The 15825-nt window shown below is 48.8% G+C and overlaps 12 non-coding genes across 12 annotated transcripts; all 12 read left to right on the plus strand.

Annotated features, from left to right (window-relative positions):
* The first annotated feature begins 975 nt into the window (after window positions 1-975).
* Window positions 976-1094, plus strand: LOC124597343. The gene has a single exon (XR_006978512.1). It is a non-coding gene; the product is annotated as a 5S ribosomal RNA (ribosomal RNA).
* A 982-nt stretch (window positions 1095-2076) lies between these two features.
* Window positions 2077-2195, plus strand: LOC124597746. Its single transcript, XR_006978567.1, has one exon. It is a non-coding gene; the product is annotated as a 5S ribosomal RNA (ribosomal RNA).
* A 982-nt stretch (window positions 2196-3177) lies between these two features.
* LOC124597344 lies at window positions 3178-3296 on the plus strand. The gene has a single exon (XR_006978513.1). It is a non-coding gene; the product is annotated as a 5S ribosomal RNA (ribosomal RNA).
* Window positions 3297-4278: 982 nt separating this feature from the next.
* On the plus strand, window positions 4279-4397 carry LOC124596661. Its single transcript, XR_006978338.1, has one exon. It is a non-coding gene; the product is annotated as a 5S ribosomal RNA (ribosomal RNA).
* A 982-nt stretch (window positions 4398-5379) lies between these two features.
* On the plus strand, window positions 5380-5498 carry LOC124597337. The gene has a single exon (XR_006978507.1). It is a non-coding gene; the product is annotated as a 5S ribosomal RNA (ribosomal RNA).
* A 1897-nt stretch (window positions 5499-7395) lies between these two features.
* Window positions 7396-7514, plus strand: LOC124597338. Its single transcript, XR_006978508.1, has one exon. It is a non-coding gene; the product is annotated as a 5S ribosomal RNA (ribosomal RNA).
* A 1897-nt stretch (window positions 7515-9411) lies between these two features.
* Window positions 9412-9530, plus strand: LOC124597349. The gene has a single exon (XR_006978518.1). It is a non-coding gene; the product is annotated as a 5S ribosomal RNA (ribosomal RNA).
* Window positions 9531-10074: 544 nt separating this feature from the next.
* Window positions 10075-10193, plus strand: LOC124596673. The gene has a single exon (XR_006978339.1). It is a non-coding gene; the product is annotated as a 5S ribosomal RNA (ribosomal RNA).
* A 1143-nt stretch (window positions 10194-11336) lies between these two features.
* Window positions 11337-11455, plus strand: LOC124596755. Its single transcript, XR_006978390.1, has one exon. It is a non-coding gene; the product is annotated as a 5S ribosomal RNA (ribosomal RNA).
* Window positions 11456-12598: 1143 nt separating this feature from the next.
* On the plus strand, window positions 12599-12717 carry LOC124597339. Its single transcript, XR_006978509.1, has one exon. It is a non-coding gene; the product is annotated as a 5S ribosomal RNA (ribosomal RNA).
* Window positions 12718-14614: 1897 nt separating this feature from the next.
* Window positions 14615-14733, plus strand: LOC124597350. Its single transcript, XR_006978519.1, has one exon. It is a non-coding gene; the product is annotated as a 5S ribosomal RNA (ribosomal RNA).
* Window positions 14734-15277: 544 nt separating this feature from the next.
* Window positions 15278-15396, plus strand: LOC124596776. The gene has a single exon (XR_006978398.1). It is a non-coding gene; the product is annotated as a 5S ribosomal RNA (ribosomal RNA).
* The last annotated feature ends 429 nt before the right edge of the window (window positions 15397-15825 follow it).

A 15825-nucleotide genomic window follows, 5' to 3' on the forward strand; every position in this document is an offset into this window, starting at 1 on the left:
TTTCTTTTTTGTTTTGTTATTATGTCGCTACCCCTGCCAGCCCAATTTTCAAACTACCTTTCTGTTGTGACAAAGATGCTTCCTTAACCCTTTTAAACTACTGTAATGGTAACAAAATGCAGTAATTAAAAAACTTAAAAAAAAGGTGCTGTTGGCTCCTTTCCTTTTTTTGTTTTGTTATTATGTCGCTACCCCTGCCAGCCCAATTTTCAAACTACCTTTCTGTTGTGACAAAGATGCTTCCTTAAGCCTTTTAAACTACTGTAATGGTGCGAAAATGCAGTAATTAACTCAGTTTGAGGGAGAATGTGCTAACCAAGTTTGCCAAGAAGACTTTGAAAACGACAAAACAGTACGAATCGGCAGTTGATTTCTGAAATACGTCACCGCCTATTTTTGTGTAAAGTTCCAAATTTGATTTGTAATCACGAATTTATTCCTTAGTCGTCTCGTCACGTCTCGTCCCGCAGACGTTTGTCGTGCTTGCGCTGTCATATGGACCACGACCCGAGCGGCAGCGAGCGGCAGTCGAGCAAAGTCGGGACAAGTCGGGACGGGGACAGGGATAGGAATGGCGCGAATGCAGTGCAAACTACGCAGACACCTGGTGTGAGGCGAGGCGAGGAAGCCCACATCGCTACCAGTGGCGCCCTCCAGCACGACACTGCCACACCCCGCACAGGCCCTCCGCTGGACACCACGGACAAGATGCGTCCTCCGCTAGTGTCGAAGGCTGCACGCGCCCAGCGAATGACAGGAGGTGCAACGAGCAACAGTGCGTCTCACACACGCGGCGGTACGCCCGCTAATTCGGCCGTCGCTCGCTGGGACGCCGGGCGCGCCCCCCGCGCCGTCCTCGAGGAACTGGCTGTTGCAGAAGGAAGTGCTTTCGTCAAATGCGGCGGAAAACTAACATTTTGTGTGTTGGGAGAGAAGCCGAATGCGAATTCTGCCGTGCTCCTACCTTGCACGAGTGCCAACGGCCATACCATGATGAATACACCGGTTCTCGTCCGATCACCGAAGTTAAGCATCATTGGGCCCGGTTAGTACTTGGATGGGTGACCGCCTGGGAAACCCGGGTGCTTTTGGCTCCTTTCCTTTCTTTTTTGTTTTGTTATTATGTCGCTACCCCTGCCAGCCCAATTTTCAAACTACCTTTCTGTTGTGACAAAGATGCTTCCTTAACCCTTTTAAACTACTGTAATGGTAACAAAATGCAGTAATTAAAAAACTTAAAAAAAAGGTGCTGTTGGCTCCTTTCCTTTTTTTGTTTTGTTATTATGTCGCTACCCCTGCCAGCCCAATTTTCAAACTACCTTTCTGTTGTGACAAAGATGCTTCCTTAAGCCTTTTAAACTACTGTAATGGTGCGAAAATGCAGTAATTAACTCAGTTTGAGGGAGAATGTGCTAACCAAGTTTGCCAAGAAGACTTTGAAAACGACAAAACAGTACGAATCGGCAGTTGATTTCTGAAATACGTCACCGCCTATTTTTGTGTAAAGTTCCAAATTTGATTTGTAATCACGAATTTATTCCTTAGTCGTCTCGTCACGTCTCGTCCCGCAGACGTTTGTCGTGCTTGCGCTGTCATATGGACCACGACCCGAGCGGCAGCGAGCGGCAGTCGAGCAAAGTCGGGACAAGTCGGGACGGGGACAGGGATAGGAATGGCGCGAATGCAGTGCAAACTACGCAGACACCTGGTGTGAGGCGAGGCGAGGAAGCCCACATCGCTACCAGTGGCGCCCTCCAGCACGACACTGCCACACCCCGCACAGGCCCTCCGCTGGACACCACGGACAAGATGCGTCCTCCGCTAGTGTCGAAGGCTGCACGCGCCCAGCGAATGACAGGAGGTGCAACGAGCAACAGTGCGTCTCACACACGCGGCGGTACGCCCGCTAATTCGGCCGTCGCTCGCTGGGACGCCGGGCGCGCCCCCCGCGCCGTCCTCGAGGAACTGGCTGTTGCAGAAGGAAGTGCTTTCGTCAAATGCGGCGGAAAACTAACATTTTGTGTGTTGGGAGAGAAGCCGAATGCGAATTCTGCCGTGCTCCTACCTTGCACGAGTGCCAACGGCCATACCATGATGAATACACCGGTTCTCGTCCGATCACCGAAGTTAAGCATCATTGGGCCCGGTTAGTACTTGGATGGGTGACCGCCTGGGAAACCCGGGTGCTGTTGGCTCCTTTCCTTTCTTTTTTGTTTTGTTATTATGTCGCTACCCCTGCCAGCCCAATTTTCAAACTACCTTTCTGTTGTGACAAAGATGCTTCCTTAACCCTTTTAAACTACTGTAATGGTAACAAAATGCAGTAATTAAAAAACTTAAAAAAAAGGTGCTGTTGGCTCCTTTCCTTTTTTTGTTTTGTTATTATGTCGCTACCCCTGCCAGCCCAATTTTCAAACTACCTTTCTGTTGTGACAAAGATGCTTCCTTAAGCCTTTTAAACTACTGTAATGGTGCGAAAATGCAGTAATTAACTCAGTTTGAGGGAGAATGTGCTAACCAAGTTTGCCAAGAAGACTTTGAAAACGACAAAACAGTACGAATCGGCAGTTGATTTCTGAAATACGTCACCGCCTATTTTTGTGTAAAGTTCCAAATTTGATTTGTAATCACGAATTTATTCCTTAGTCGTCTCGTCACGTCTCGTCCCGCAGACGTTTGTCGTGCTTGCGCTGTCATATGGACCACGACCCGAGCGGCAGCGAGCGGCAGTCGAGCAAAGTCGGGACAAGTCGGGACGGGGACAGGGATAGGAATGGCGCGAATGCAGTGCAAACTACGCAGACACCTGGTGTGAGGCGAGGCGAGGAAGCCCACATCGCTACCAGTGGCGCCCTCCAGCACGACACTGCCACACCCCGCACAGGCCCTCCGCTGGACACCACGGACAAGATGCGTCCTCCGCTAGTGTCGAAGGCTGCACGCGCCCAGCGAATGACAGGAGGTGCAACGAGCAACAGTGCGTCTCACACACGCGGCGGTACGCCCGCTAATTCGGCCGTCGCTCGCTGGGACGCCGGGCGCGCCCCCCGCGCCGTCCTCGAGGAACTGGCTGTTGCAGAAGGAAGTGCTTTCGTCAAATGCGGCGGAAAACTAACATTTTGTGTGTTGGGAGAGAAGCCGAATGCGAATTCTGCCGTGCTCCTACCTTGCACGAGTGCCAACGGCCATACCATGATGAATACACCGGTTCTCGTCCGATCACCGAAGTTAAGCATCATTGGGCCCGGTTAGTACTTGGATGGGTGACCGCCTGGGAAACCCGGGTGCTTTTGGCTCCTTTCCTTTCTTTTTTGTTTTGTTATTATGTCGCTACCCCTGCCAGCCCAATTTTCAAACTACCTTTCTGTTGTGACAAAGATGCTTCCTTAACCCTTTTAAACTACTGTAATGGTAACAAAATGCAGTAATTAAAAAACTTAAAAAAAAGGTGCTGTTGGCTCCTTTCCTTTTTTTGTTTTGTTATTATGTCGCTACCCCTGCCAGCCCAATTTTCAAACTACCTTTCTGTTGTGACAAAGATGCTTCCTTAAGCCTTTTAAACTACTGTAATGGTGCGAAAATGCAGTAATTAACTCAGTTTGAGGGAGAATGTGCTAACCAAGTTTGCCAAGAAGACTTTGAAAACGACAAAACAGTACGAATCGGCAGTTGATTTCTGAAATACGTCACCGCCTATTTTTGTGTAAAGTTCCAAATTTGATTTGTAATCACGAATTTATTCCTTAGTCGTCTCGTCACGTCTCGTCCCGCAGACGTTTGTCGTGCTTGCGCTGTCATATGGACCACGACCCGAGCGGCAGCGAGCGGCAGTCGAGCAAAGTCGGGACAAGTCGGGACGGGGACAGGGATAGGAATGGCGCGAATGCAGTGCAAACTACGCAGACACCTGGTGTGAGGCGAGGCGAGGAAGCCCACATCGCTACCAGTGGCGCCCTCCAGCACGACACTGCCACACCCCGCACAGGCCCTCCGCTGGACACCACGGACAAGATGCGTCCTCCGCTAGTGTCGAAGGCTGCACGCGCCCAGCGAATGACAGGAGGTGCAACGAGCAACAGTGCGTCTCACACACGCGGCGGTACGCCCGCTAATTCGGCCGTCGCTCGCTGGGACGCCGGGCGCGCCCCCCGCGCCGTCCTCGAGGAACTGGCTGTTGCAGAAGGAAGTGCTTTCGTCAAATGCGGCGGAAAACTAACATTTTGTGTGTTGGGAGAGAAGCCGAATGCGAATTCTGCCGTGCTCCTACCTTGCACGAGTGCCAACGGCCATACCATGATGAATACACCGGTTCTCGTCCGATCACCGAAGTTAAGCATCATTGGGCCCGGTTAGTACTTGGATGGGTGACCGCCTGGGAAACCCGGGTGCTGTTGGCTCCTTTCCTTTCTTTTTTGTTTTGTTATTATGTCGCTACCCCTGCCAGCCCAATTTTCAAACTACCTTTCTGTTGTGACAAAGATGCTTCCTTAACCCTTTTAAACTACTGTAATGGTAACAAAATGCAGTAATTAAAAAACTTAAAAAAAAGGTGCTGTTGGCTCCTTTCCTTTTTTTGTTTTGTTATTATGTCGCTACCCCTGCCAGCCCAATTTTCAAACTACCTTTCTGTTGTGACAAAGATGCTTCCTTAAGCCTTTTAAACTACTGTAATGGTGCGAAAATGCAGTAATTAACTCAGTTTGAGGGAGAATGTGCTAACCAAGTTTGCCAAGAAGACTTTGAAAACGACAAAACAGTACGAATCGGCAGTTGATTTCTGAAATACGTCACCGCCTATTTTTGTGTAAAGTTCCAAATTTGATTTGTAATCACGAATTTATTCCTTAGTCGTCTCGTCACGTCTCGTCCCGCAGACGTTTGTCGTGCTTGCGCTGTCATATGGACCACGACCCGAGCGGCAGCGAGCGGCAGTCGAGCAAAGTCGGGACAAGTCGGGACGGGGACAGGGATAGGAATGGCGCGAATGCAGTGCAAACTACGCAGACACCTGGTGTGAGGCGAGGCGAGGAAGCCCACATCGCTACCAGTGGCGCCCTCCAGCACGACACTGCCACACCCCGCACAGGCCCTCCGCTGGACACCACGGACAAGATGCGTCCTCCGCTAGTGTCGAAGGCTGCACGCGCCCAGCGAATGACAGGAGGTGCAACGAGCAACAGTGCGTCTCACACACGCGGCGGTACGCCCGCTAATTCGGCCGTCGCTCGCTGGGACGCCGGGCGCGCCCCCCGCGCCGTCCTCGAGGAACTGGCTGTTGCAGAAGGAAGTGCTTTCGTCAAATGCGGCGGAAAACTAACATTTTGTGTGTTGGGAGAGAAGCCGAATGCGAATTCTGCCGTGCTCCTACCTTGCACGAGTGCCAACGGCCATACCATGATGAATACACCGGTTCTCGTCCGATCACCGAAGTTAAGCATCATTGGGCCCAGTTAGTACTTGGATGGGTGACCGCCTGGGAAACCCGGGTGCTGTTGGCTCCTTTCCTTTCTTTTTTGTTAAAAAAAAGGTGCTGTTGGCTCCTTTCCTTTTTTTGTTTTGTTATTATGTCGCTACCCCTGCCAGCCCAATTTTCAAACTACCTTTCTGTTGTGACAAAGATGCTTCCTTAACCCTTTTAAACTACTGTAATGGTAACAAAATGCAGTAATTAAAAAACTTAAAAAAAAGGTGCTGTTGGCTCCTTTCCTTTTTTTGTTTTGTTATTATGTCGCTACCCCTGCCAGCCCAATTTTCAAACTACCTTTCTGTTGTGACAAAGATGCTTCCTTAAGCCTTTTAAACTACTGTAATGGTGCGAAAATGCAGTAATTAACTCAGTTTGAGGGAGAATGTGCTAACCAAGTTTGCCAAGAAGACTTTGAAAACGACAAAACAGTACGAATCGGCAGTTGATTTCTGAAATACGTCACCGCCTATTTTTGTGTAAAGTTCCAAATTTGATTTGTAATCACGAATTTATTCCTTAGTCGTCTCGTCTCGTCCCGCAGACGTTTGTCGTGCTTGCGCTGTCATATGGACCACGACCCGAGCGGCAGCGAGCGGCAGTCGAGCAAATTCGGCCGTCGCTCGCTGGGACGCCGGGCGCGCCCCCCGCGCCGTCCTCGAGGAACTGGCTGTTGCAGAAGGAAGTGCTTTCGTCAAATGCGGCGGAAAACTAACATTTTGTGTGTTGGGAGAGAAGCCGAATGCTTTGGATGGGTGACCGCCTGGGAAACCCGGGTGCTGTTGGCTCCTTTCCTTTCTTTTTTGTTTTGTTATTATGTCGCTACCCCTGCCAGCCCAATTTTCAAACTACCTTTCTGTTGTGACAAAGATGCTTCCTTAATCCTTTTAAACTACTGTAATGGTAACAAAATGCAGTAATTAAAAAACTTAAAAAAAAGGTGCTGTTGGCTCCTTTCCTTTTTTTGTTTTGTTATTATGTCGCTACCCCTGCCAGCCCAATTTTCAAACTACCTTTCTTTTGTGACAAAGATGCTTCCTTAACCCTTTTAAACTACTGTAATGGTAACAAAATGCAGTAATTAAAAAACTTAAAAAAAAGGTGCTGTTGGCTCCTTTCCTTTTTTTGTTTTGTTATTATGTCGCTACCCCTGCCAGCCCAATTTTCAAACTACCTTTCTGTTGTGACAAAGATGCTTCCTTAAGCCTTTTAAACTACTGTAATGGTGCGAAAATGCAGTAATTAACTCAGTTTGAGGGAGAATGTGCTAACCAAGTTTGCCAAGAAGACTTTGAAAACGACAAAACAGTACGAATCGGCAGTTGATTTCTGAAATACGTCACCGCCTATTTTTGTGTAAAGTTCCAAATTTGATTTGTAATCACGAATTTATTCCTTAGTCGTCTCGTCACGTCTCGTCCCGCAGACGTTTGTCGTGCTTGCGCTGTCATATGGACCACGACCCGAGCGGCAGCGAGCGGCAGTCGAGCAAAGTCGGGACAAGTCGGGACGGGGACAGGGATAGGAATGGCGCGAATGCAGTGCAAACTACGCAGACACCTGGTGTGAGGCGAGGCGAGGAAGCCCACATCGCTACCAGTGGCGCCCTCCAGCACGACACTGCCACACCCCGCACAGGCCCTCCGCTGGACACCACGGACAAGATGCGTCCTCCGCTAGTGTCGAAGGCTGCACGCGCCCAGCGAATGACAGGAGGTGCAACGAGCAACAGTGCGTCTCACACACGCGGCGGTACGCCCGCTAATTCGGCCGTCGCTCGCTGGGACGCCGGGCGCGCCCCCCGCGCCGTCCTCGAGGAACTGGCTGTTGCAGAAGGAAGTGCTTTCGTCAAATGCGGCGGAAAACTAACATTTTGTGTGTTGGGAGAGAAGCCGAATGCGAATTCTGCCGTGCTCCTACCTTGCACGAGTGCCAACGGCCATACCATGATGAATACACCGGTTCTCGTCCGATCACCGAAGTTAAGCATCATTGGGCCCAGTTAGTACTTGGATGGGTGACCGCCTGGGAAACCCGGGTGCTGTTGGCTCCTTTCCTTTCTTTTTTGTTAAAAAAAAGGTGCTGTTGGCTCCTTTCCTTTTTTTGTTTTGTTATTATGTCGCTACCCCTGCCAGCCCAATTTTCAAACTACCTTTCTGTTGTGACAAAGATGCTTCCTTAACCCTTTTAAACTACTGTAATGGTAACAAAATGCAGTAATTAAAAAACTTAAAAAAAAGGTGCTGTTGGCTCCTTTCCTTTTTTTGTTTTGTTATTATGTCGCTACCCCTGCCAGCCCAATTTTCAAACTACCTTTCTGTTGTGACAAAGATGCTTCCTTAAGCCTTTTAAACTACTGTAATGGTGCGAAAATGCAGTAATTAACTCAGTTTGAGGGAGAATGTGCTAACCAAGTTTGCCAAGAAGACTTTGAAAACGACAAAACAGTACGAATCGGCAGTTGATTTCTGAAATACGTCACCGCCTATTTTTGTGTAAAGTTCCAAATTTGATTTGTAATCACGAATTTATTCCTTAGTCGTCTCGTCTCGTCCCGCAGACGTTTGTCGTGCTTGCGCTGTCATATGGACCACGACCCGAGCGGCAGCGAGCGGCAGTCGAGCAAATTCGGCCGTCGCTCGCTGGGACGCCGGGCGCGCCCCCCGCGCCGTCCTCGAGGAACTGGCTGTTGCAGAAGGAAGTGCTTTCGTCAAATGCGGCGGAAAACTAACATTTTGTGTGTTGGGAGAGAAGCCGAATGCTTTGGATGGGTGACCGCCTGGGAAACCCGGGTGCTGTTGGCTCCTTTCCTTTCTTTTTTGTTTTGTTATTATGTCGCTACCCCTGCCAGCCCAATTTTCAAACTACCTTTCTGTTGTGACAAAGATGCTTCCTTAATCCTTTTAAACTACTGTAATGGTAACAAAATGCAGTAATTAAAAAACTTAAAAAAAAGGTGCTGTTGGCTCCTTTCCTTTTTTTGTTTTGTTATTATGTCGCTACCCCTGCCAGCCCAATTTTCAAACTACCTTTCTTTTGTGACAAAGATGCTTCCTTAACCCTTTTAAACTACTGTAATGGTAACAAAATGCAGTAATTAAAAAACTTAAAAAAAAGGTGCTGTTGGCTCCTTTCCTTTTTTTGTTTTGTTATTATGTCGCTACCCCTGCCAGCCCAATTTTCAAACTACCTTTCTGTTGTGACAAAGATGCTTCCTTAAGCCTTTTAAACTACTGTAATGGTGCGAAAATGCAGTAATTAACTCAGTTTGAGGGAGAATGTGCTAACCAAGTTTGCCAAGAAGACTTTGAAAACGACAAAACAGTACGAATCGGCAGTTGATTTCTGAAATACGTCACCGCCTATTTTTGTGTAAAGTTCCAAATTTGATTTGTAATCACGAATTTATTCCTTAGTCGTCTCGTCACGTCTCGTCCCGCAGACGTTTGTCGTGCTTGCGCTGTCATATGGACCACGACCCGAGCGGCAGCGAGCGGCAGTCGAGCAAAGTCGGGACAAGTCGGGACGGGGACAGGGATAGGAATGGCGCGAATGCAGTGCAAACTACGCAGACACCTGGTGTGAGGCGAGGCGAGGAAGCCCACATCGCTACCAGTGGCGCCCTCCAGCACGACACTGCCACACCCCGCACAGGCCCTCCGCTGGACACCACGGACAAGATGCGTCCTCCGCTAGTGTCGAAGGCTGCACGCGCCCAGCGAATGACAGGAGGTGCAACGAGCAACAGTGCGTCTCACACACGCGGCGGTACGCCCGCTAATTCGGCCGTCGCTCGCTGGGACGCCGGGCGCGCCCCCCGCGCCGTCCTCGAGGAACTGGCTGTTGCAGAAGGAAGTGCTTTCGTCAAATGCGGCGGAAAACTAACATTTTGCGTGTTGGGAGAGAAGCCGAACGCGAATTCTGCCGTGCTCCTACCTTGCACGAGTGCCAACGGCCATACCATGATGAATACACCGGTTCTCGTCCGATCACCGAAGTTAAGCATCATTTGGCCCGGTTAGTACTTGGATGGGTGACCGCCTGGGAAACCCGGGTGCTGTTGGCTCCTTTCCTTTCTTTTTTGTTTTGTTATTATGTCGCTACCCCTGCCAGCCCAATTTTCAAACTACCTTTCTGTTGTGACAAAGATGCTTCCTTAAGCCTTTTAAACTACTGTAATGGTGCGAAAATGCAGTAATTAACTCAGTTTGAGGGAGAATGTGCTAACCAAGTTTGCCAAGAAGACTTTGAAAACGACAAAACAGTACGAATCGGCAGTTGATTTCTGAAATACGTCACCGCCTATTTTTGTGTAAAGTTCCAAATTTGATTTGTAATCACGAATTTATTCCTTAGTCGTCTCGTCTCGTCCCGCAGACGTTTGTCGTGCTTGCGCTGTCATATGGACCACGACCCGAGCGGCAGCGAGCGGCAGTCGAGCAAATTCGGCCGTCGCTCGCTGGGACGCCGGGCGCGCCCCCCGCGCCGTCCTCGAGGAACTGGCTGTTGCAGAAGGAAGTGCTTTCGTCAAATGCGGCGGAAAACTAACATTTTGTGTGTTGGGAGAGAAGCCGAATGCGAATTCTGCCGTGCTCCTACCTTGCACGAGTGCCAACGGCCATACCATGATGAATACACCGGTTCTCGTCCGATCACCGAAGTTAAGCATCATTGGGCCCGGTTAGTACTTGGATGGGTGACCGCCTGGGAAACCCGGGTGCTGTTGGCTCCTTTCCTTTCTTTTTTGTTTTGTTATTATGTCGCTACCCCTGCCAGCCCAATTTTCAAACTACCTTTCTGTTGTGACAAAGATGCTTCCTTAATCCTTTTAAACTACTGTAATGGTAACAAAATGCAGTAATTAAAAAACTTAAAAAAAAGGTGCTGTTGGCTCCTTTCCTTTTTTTGTTTTGTTATTATGTCGCTACCCCTGCCAGCCCAATTTTCAAACTACCTTTCTGTTGTGACAAAGATGCTTCCTTAACCCTTTTAAACTACTGTAATGGTAACAAAATGCAGTAATTAAAAAACTTAAAAAAAAGGTGCTGTTGGCTCCTTTCCTTTTTTTGTTTTGTTATTATGTCGCTACCCCTGCCAGCCCAATTTTCAAACTACCTTTCTGTTGTGACAAAGATGCTTCCTTAAGCCTTTTAAACTACTGTAATGGTGCGAAAATGCAGTAATTAACTCAGTTTGAGGGAGAATGTGCTAACCAAGTTTGCCAAGAAGACTTTGAAAACGACAAAACAGTACGAATCGGCAGTTGATTTCTGAAATACGTCACCGCCTATTTTTGTGTAAAGTTCCAAATTTGATTTGTAATCACGAATTTATTCCTTAGTCGTCTCGTCACGTCTCGTCCCGCAGACGTTTGTCGTGCTTGCGCTGTCATATGGACCACGACCCGAGCGGCAGCGAGCGGCAGTCGAGCAAAGTCGGGACAAGTCGGGACGGGGACAGGGATAGGAATGGCGCGAATGCAGTGCAAACTACGCAGACACCTGGTGTGAGGCGAGGCGAGGAAGCCCACATCGCTACCAGTGGCGCCCTCCAGCACGACACTGCCACACCCCGCACAGGCCCTCCGCTGGACACCACGGACAAGATGCGTCCTCCGCTAGTGTCGAAGGCTGCACGCGCCCAGCGAATGACAGGAGGTGCAACGAGCAACAGTGCGTCTCACACACGCGGCGGTACGCCCGCTAATTCGGCCGTCGCTCGCTGGGACGCCGGGCGCGCCCCCCGCGCCGTCCTCGAGGAACTGGCTGTTGCAGAAGGAAGTGCTTTCGTCAAATGCGGCGGAAAACTAACATTTTGTGTGTTGGGAGAGAAGCCGAATGCGAATTCTGCCGTGCTCCTACCTTGCACGAGTGCCAACGGCCATACCATGATGAATACACCGGTTCTCGTCCGATCACCGAAGTTAAGCATCATTGGGCCCGGTTAGTACTTGGATGGGTGACCGCCTGGGAAACCCGGGTGCTGTTGGCTCCTTTCCTTTCTTTTTTGTTTTGTTATTATGTCGCTACCCCTGCCAGCCCAATTTTCAAACTACCTTTCTGTTGTGACAAAGATGCTTCCTTAATCCTTTTAAACTACTGTAATGGTAACAAAATGCAGTAATTAAAAAACTTAAAAAAAAGGTGCTGTTGGCTCCTTTCCTTTTTTTGTTTTGTTATTATGTCGCTACCCCTGCCAGCCCAATTTTCAAACTACCTTTCTGTTGTGACAAAGATGCTTCCTTAACCCTTTTAAACTACTGTAATGGTAACAAAATGCAGTAATTAAAAAACTTAAAAAAAAGGTGCTGTTGGCTCCTTTCCTTTTTTTGTTTTGTTATTATGTCGCTACCCCTGCCAGCCCAATTTTCAAACTACCTTTCTGTTGTGACAAAGATGCTTCCTTAAGCCTTTTAAACTACTGTAATGGTGCGAAAATGCAGTAATTAACTCAGTTTGAGGGAGAATGTGCTAACCAAGTTTGCCAAGAAGACTTTGAAAACGACAAAACAGTACGAATCGGCAGTTGATTTCTGAAATACGTCACCGCCTATTTTTGTGTAAAGTTCCAAATTTGATTTGTAATCACGAATTTATTCCTTAGTCGTCTCGTCACGTCTCGTCCCGCAGACGTTTGTCGTGCTTGCGCTGTCATATGGACCACGACCCGAGCGGCAGCGAGCGGCAGTCGAGCAAAGTCGGGACAAGTCGGGACGGGGACAGGGATAGGAATGGCGCGAATGCAGTGCAAACTACGCAGACACCTGGTGTGAGGCGAGGCGAGGAAGCCCACATCGCTACCAGTGGCGCCCTCCAGCACGACACTGCCACACCCCGCACAGGCCCTCCGCTGGACACCACGGACAAGATGCGTCCTCCGCTAGTGTCGAAGGCTGCACGCGCCCAGCGAATGACAGGAGGTGCAACGAGCAACAGTGCGTCTCACACACGCGGCGGTACGCCCGCTAATTCGGCCGTCGCTCGCTGGGACGCCGGGCGCGCCCCCCGCGCCGTCCTCGAGGAACTGGCTGTTGCAGAAGGAAGTGCTTTCGTCAAATGCGGCGGAAAACTAACATTTTGTGTGTTGGGAGAGAAGCCGAATGCGAATTCTGCCGTGCTCCTACCTTGCACGAGTGCCAACGGCCATACCATGATGAATACACCGGTTCTCGTCCGATCACCGAAGTTAAGCATCATTGGGCCCAGTTAGTACTTGGATGGGTGACCGCCTGGGAAACCCGGGTGCTGTTGGCTCCTTTCCTTTCTTTTTTGTTAAAAAAAAGGTGCTGTTGGCTCCTTTCCTTTTTTTGTTTTGTTATTATGTCGCTACCCCTGCCAGCCCAATTTTCAAACTACCTTTCTGTTGTGACAAAGATGCTTCCTTAACCCTTTTAAACTACTGTAATGGTAACAAAATGCAGTAATTAAAAAACTTAAAAAAAAGGTGCTGTTGGCTCCTTTCCTTTTTTTGTTTTGTTATTATGTCGCTACCCCTGCCAGCCCAATTTTCAAACTACCTTTCTGTTGTGACAAAGATGCTTCCTTAAGCCTTTTAAACTACTGTAATGGTGCGAAAATGCAGTAATTAACTCAGTTTGAGGGAGAATGTGCTAACCAAGTTTGCCAAGAAGACTTTGAAAACGACAAAACAGTACGAATCGGCAGTTGATTTCTGAAATACGTCACCGCCTATTTTTGTGTAAAGTTCCAAATTTGATTTGTAATCACGAATTTATTCCTTAGTCGTCTCGTCTCGTCCCGCAGACGTTTGTCGTGCTTGCGCTGTCATATGGACCACGACCCGAGCGGCAGCGAGCGGCAGTCGAGCAAATTCGGCCGTCGCTCGCTGGGACGCCGGGCGCGCCCCCCGCGCCGTCCTCGAGGAACTGGCTGTTGCAGAAGGAAGTGCTTTCGTCAAATGCGGCGGAAAACTAACATTTTGTGTGTTGGGAGAGAAGCCGAATGCTTTGGATGGGTGACCGCCTGGGAAACCCGGGTGCTGTTGGCTCCTTTCCTTTCTTTTTTGTTTTGTTATTATGTCGCTACCCCTGCCAGCCCAATTTTCAAACTACCTTTCTGTTGTGACAAAGATGCTTCCTTAATCCTTTTAAACTACTGTAATGGTAACAAAATGCAGTAATTAAAAAACTTAAAAAAAAGGTGCTGTTGGCTCCTTTCCTTTTTTTGTTTTGTTATTATGTCGCTACCCCTGCCAGCCCAATTTTCAAACTACCTTTCTTTTGTGACAAAGATGCTTCCTTAACCCTTTTAAACTACTGTAATGGTAACAAAATGCAGTAATTAAAAAACTTAAAAAAAAGGTGCTGTTGGCTCCTTTCCTTTTTTTGTTTTGTTATTATGTCGCTACCCCTGCCAGCCCAATTTTCAAACTACCTTTCTGTTGTGACAAAGATGCTTCCTTAAGCCTTTTAAACTACTGTAATGGTGCGAAAATGCAGTAATTAACTCAGTTTGAGGGAGAATGTGCTAACCAAGTTTGCCAAGAAGACTTTGAAAACGACAAAACAGTACGAATCGGCAGTTGATTTCTGAAATACGTCACCGCCTATTTTTGTGTAAAGTTCCAAATTTGATTTGTAATCACGAATTTATTCCTTAGTCGTCTCGTCACGTCTCGTCCCGCAGACGTTTGTCGTGCTTGCGCTGTCATATGGACCACGACCCGAGCGGCAGCGAGCGGCAGTCGAGCAAAGTCGGGACAAGTCGGGACGGGGACAGGGATAGGAATGGCGCGAATGCAGTGCAAACTACGCAGACACCTGGTGTGAGGCGAGGCGAGGAAGCCCACATCGCTACCAGTGGCGCCCTCCAGCACGACACTGCCACACCCCGCACAGGCCCTCCGCTGGACACCACGGACAAGATGCGTCCTCCGCTAGTGTCGAAGGCTGCACGCGCCCAGCGAATGACAGGAGGTGCAACGAGCAACAGTGCGTCTCACACACGCGGCGGTACGCCCGCTAATTCGGCCGTCGCTCGCTGGGACGCCGGGCGCGCCCCCCGCGCCGTCCTCGAGGAACTGGCTGTTGCAGAAGGAAGTGCTTTCGTCAAATGCGGCGGAAAACTAACATTTTGCGTGTTGGGAGAGAAGCCGAACGCGAATTCTGCCGTGCTCCTACCTTGCACGAGTGCCAACGGCCATACCATGATGAATACACCGGTTCTCGTCCGATCACCGAAGTTAAGCATCATTTGGCCCGGTTAGTACTTGGATGGGTGACCGCCTGGGAAACCCGGGTGCTGTTGGCTCCTTTCCTTTCTTTTTTGTTTTGTTATTATGTCGCTACCCCTGCCAGCCCAATTTTCAAACTACCTTTCTGTTGTGACAAAGATGCTTCCTTAAGCCTTTTAAACTACTGTAATGGTGCGAAAATGCAGTAATTAACTCAGTTTGAGGGAGAATGTGCTAACCAAGTTTGCCAAGAAGACTTTGAAAACGACAAAACAGTACGAATCGGCAGTTGATTTCTGAAATACGTCACCGCCTATTTTTGTGTAAAGTTCCAAATTTGATTTGTAATCACGAATTTATTCCTTAGTCGTCTCGTCTCGTCCCGCAGACGTTTGTCGTGCTTGCGCTGTCATATGGACCACGACCCGAGCGGCAGCGAGCGGCAGTCGAGCAAATTCGGCCGTCGCTCGCTGGGACGCCGGGCGCGCCCCCCGCGCCGTCCTCGAGGAACTGGCTGTTGCAGAAGGAAGTGCTTTCGTCAAATGCGGCGGAAAACTAACATTTTGTGTGTTGGGAGAGAAGCCGAATGCGAATTCTGCCGTGCTCCTACCTTGCACGAGTGCCAACGGCCATACCATGATGAATACACCGGTTCTCGTCCGATCACCGAAGTTAAGCATCATTGGGCCCGGTTAGTACTTGGATGGGTGACCGCCTGGGAAACCCGGGTGCTGTTGGCTCCTTTCCTTTCTTTTTTGTTTTGTTATTATGTCGCTACCCCTGCCAGCCCAATTTTCAAACTACCTTTCTGTTGTGACAAAGATGCTTCCTTAATCCTTTTAAACTACTGTAATGGTAACAAAATGCAGTAATTAAAAAACTTAAAAAAAAGGTGCTGTTGGCTCCTTTCCTTTTTTTGTTTTGTTATTATGTCGCTACCCCTGCCAGCCCAATTTTCAAACTACCTTTCTGTTGTGACAAAGATGCTTCCTTAACCCTTTTAAACTACTGTAATGGTAACAAAATGCAGTAATTAAAAAACTTAAAAAAAAGGTGCTGTTGGCTCCTTTCCTTTTTTTGTTTTGTTATTATGTCGCTACCCCTGCCAGCCCAATTTTCAAACTACCTTTCTGTTGTGACAAAGATGCTTCCTTAAGCCTTTTAAACTA

Source organism: Schistocerca americana, chromosome 2, assembly GCF_021461395.2.
Source record: "Schistocerca americana isolate TAMUIC-IGC-003095 chromosome 2, iqSchAmer2.1, whole genome shotgun sequence".
NCBI classification, from domain to species: Eukaryota; Metazoa; Arthropoda; class Insecta; order Orthoptera; family Acrididae; genus Schistocerca; species Schistocerca americana.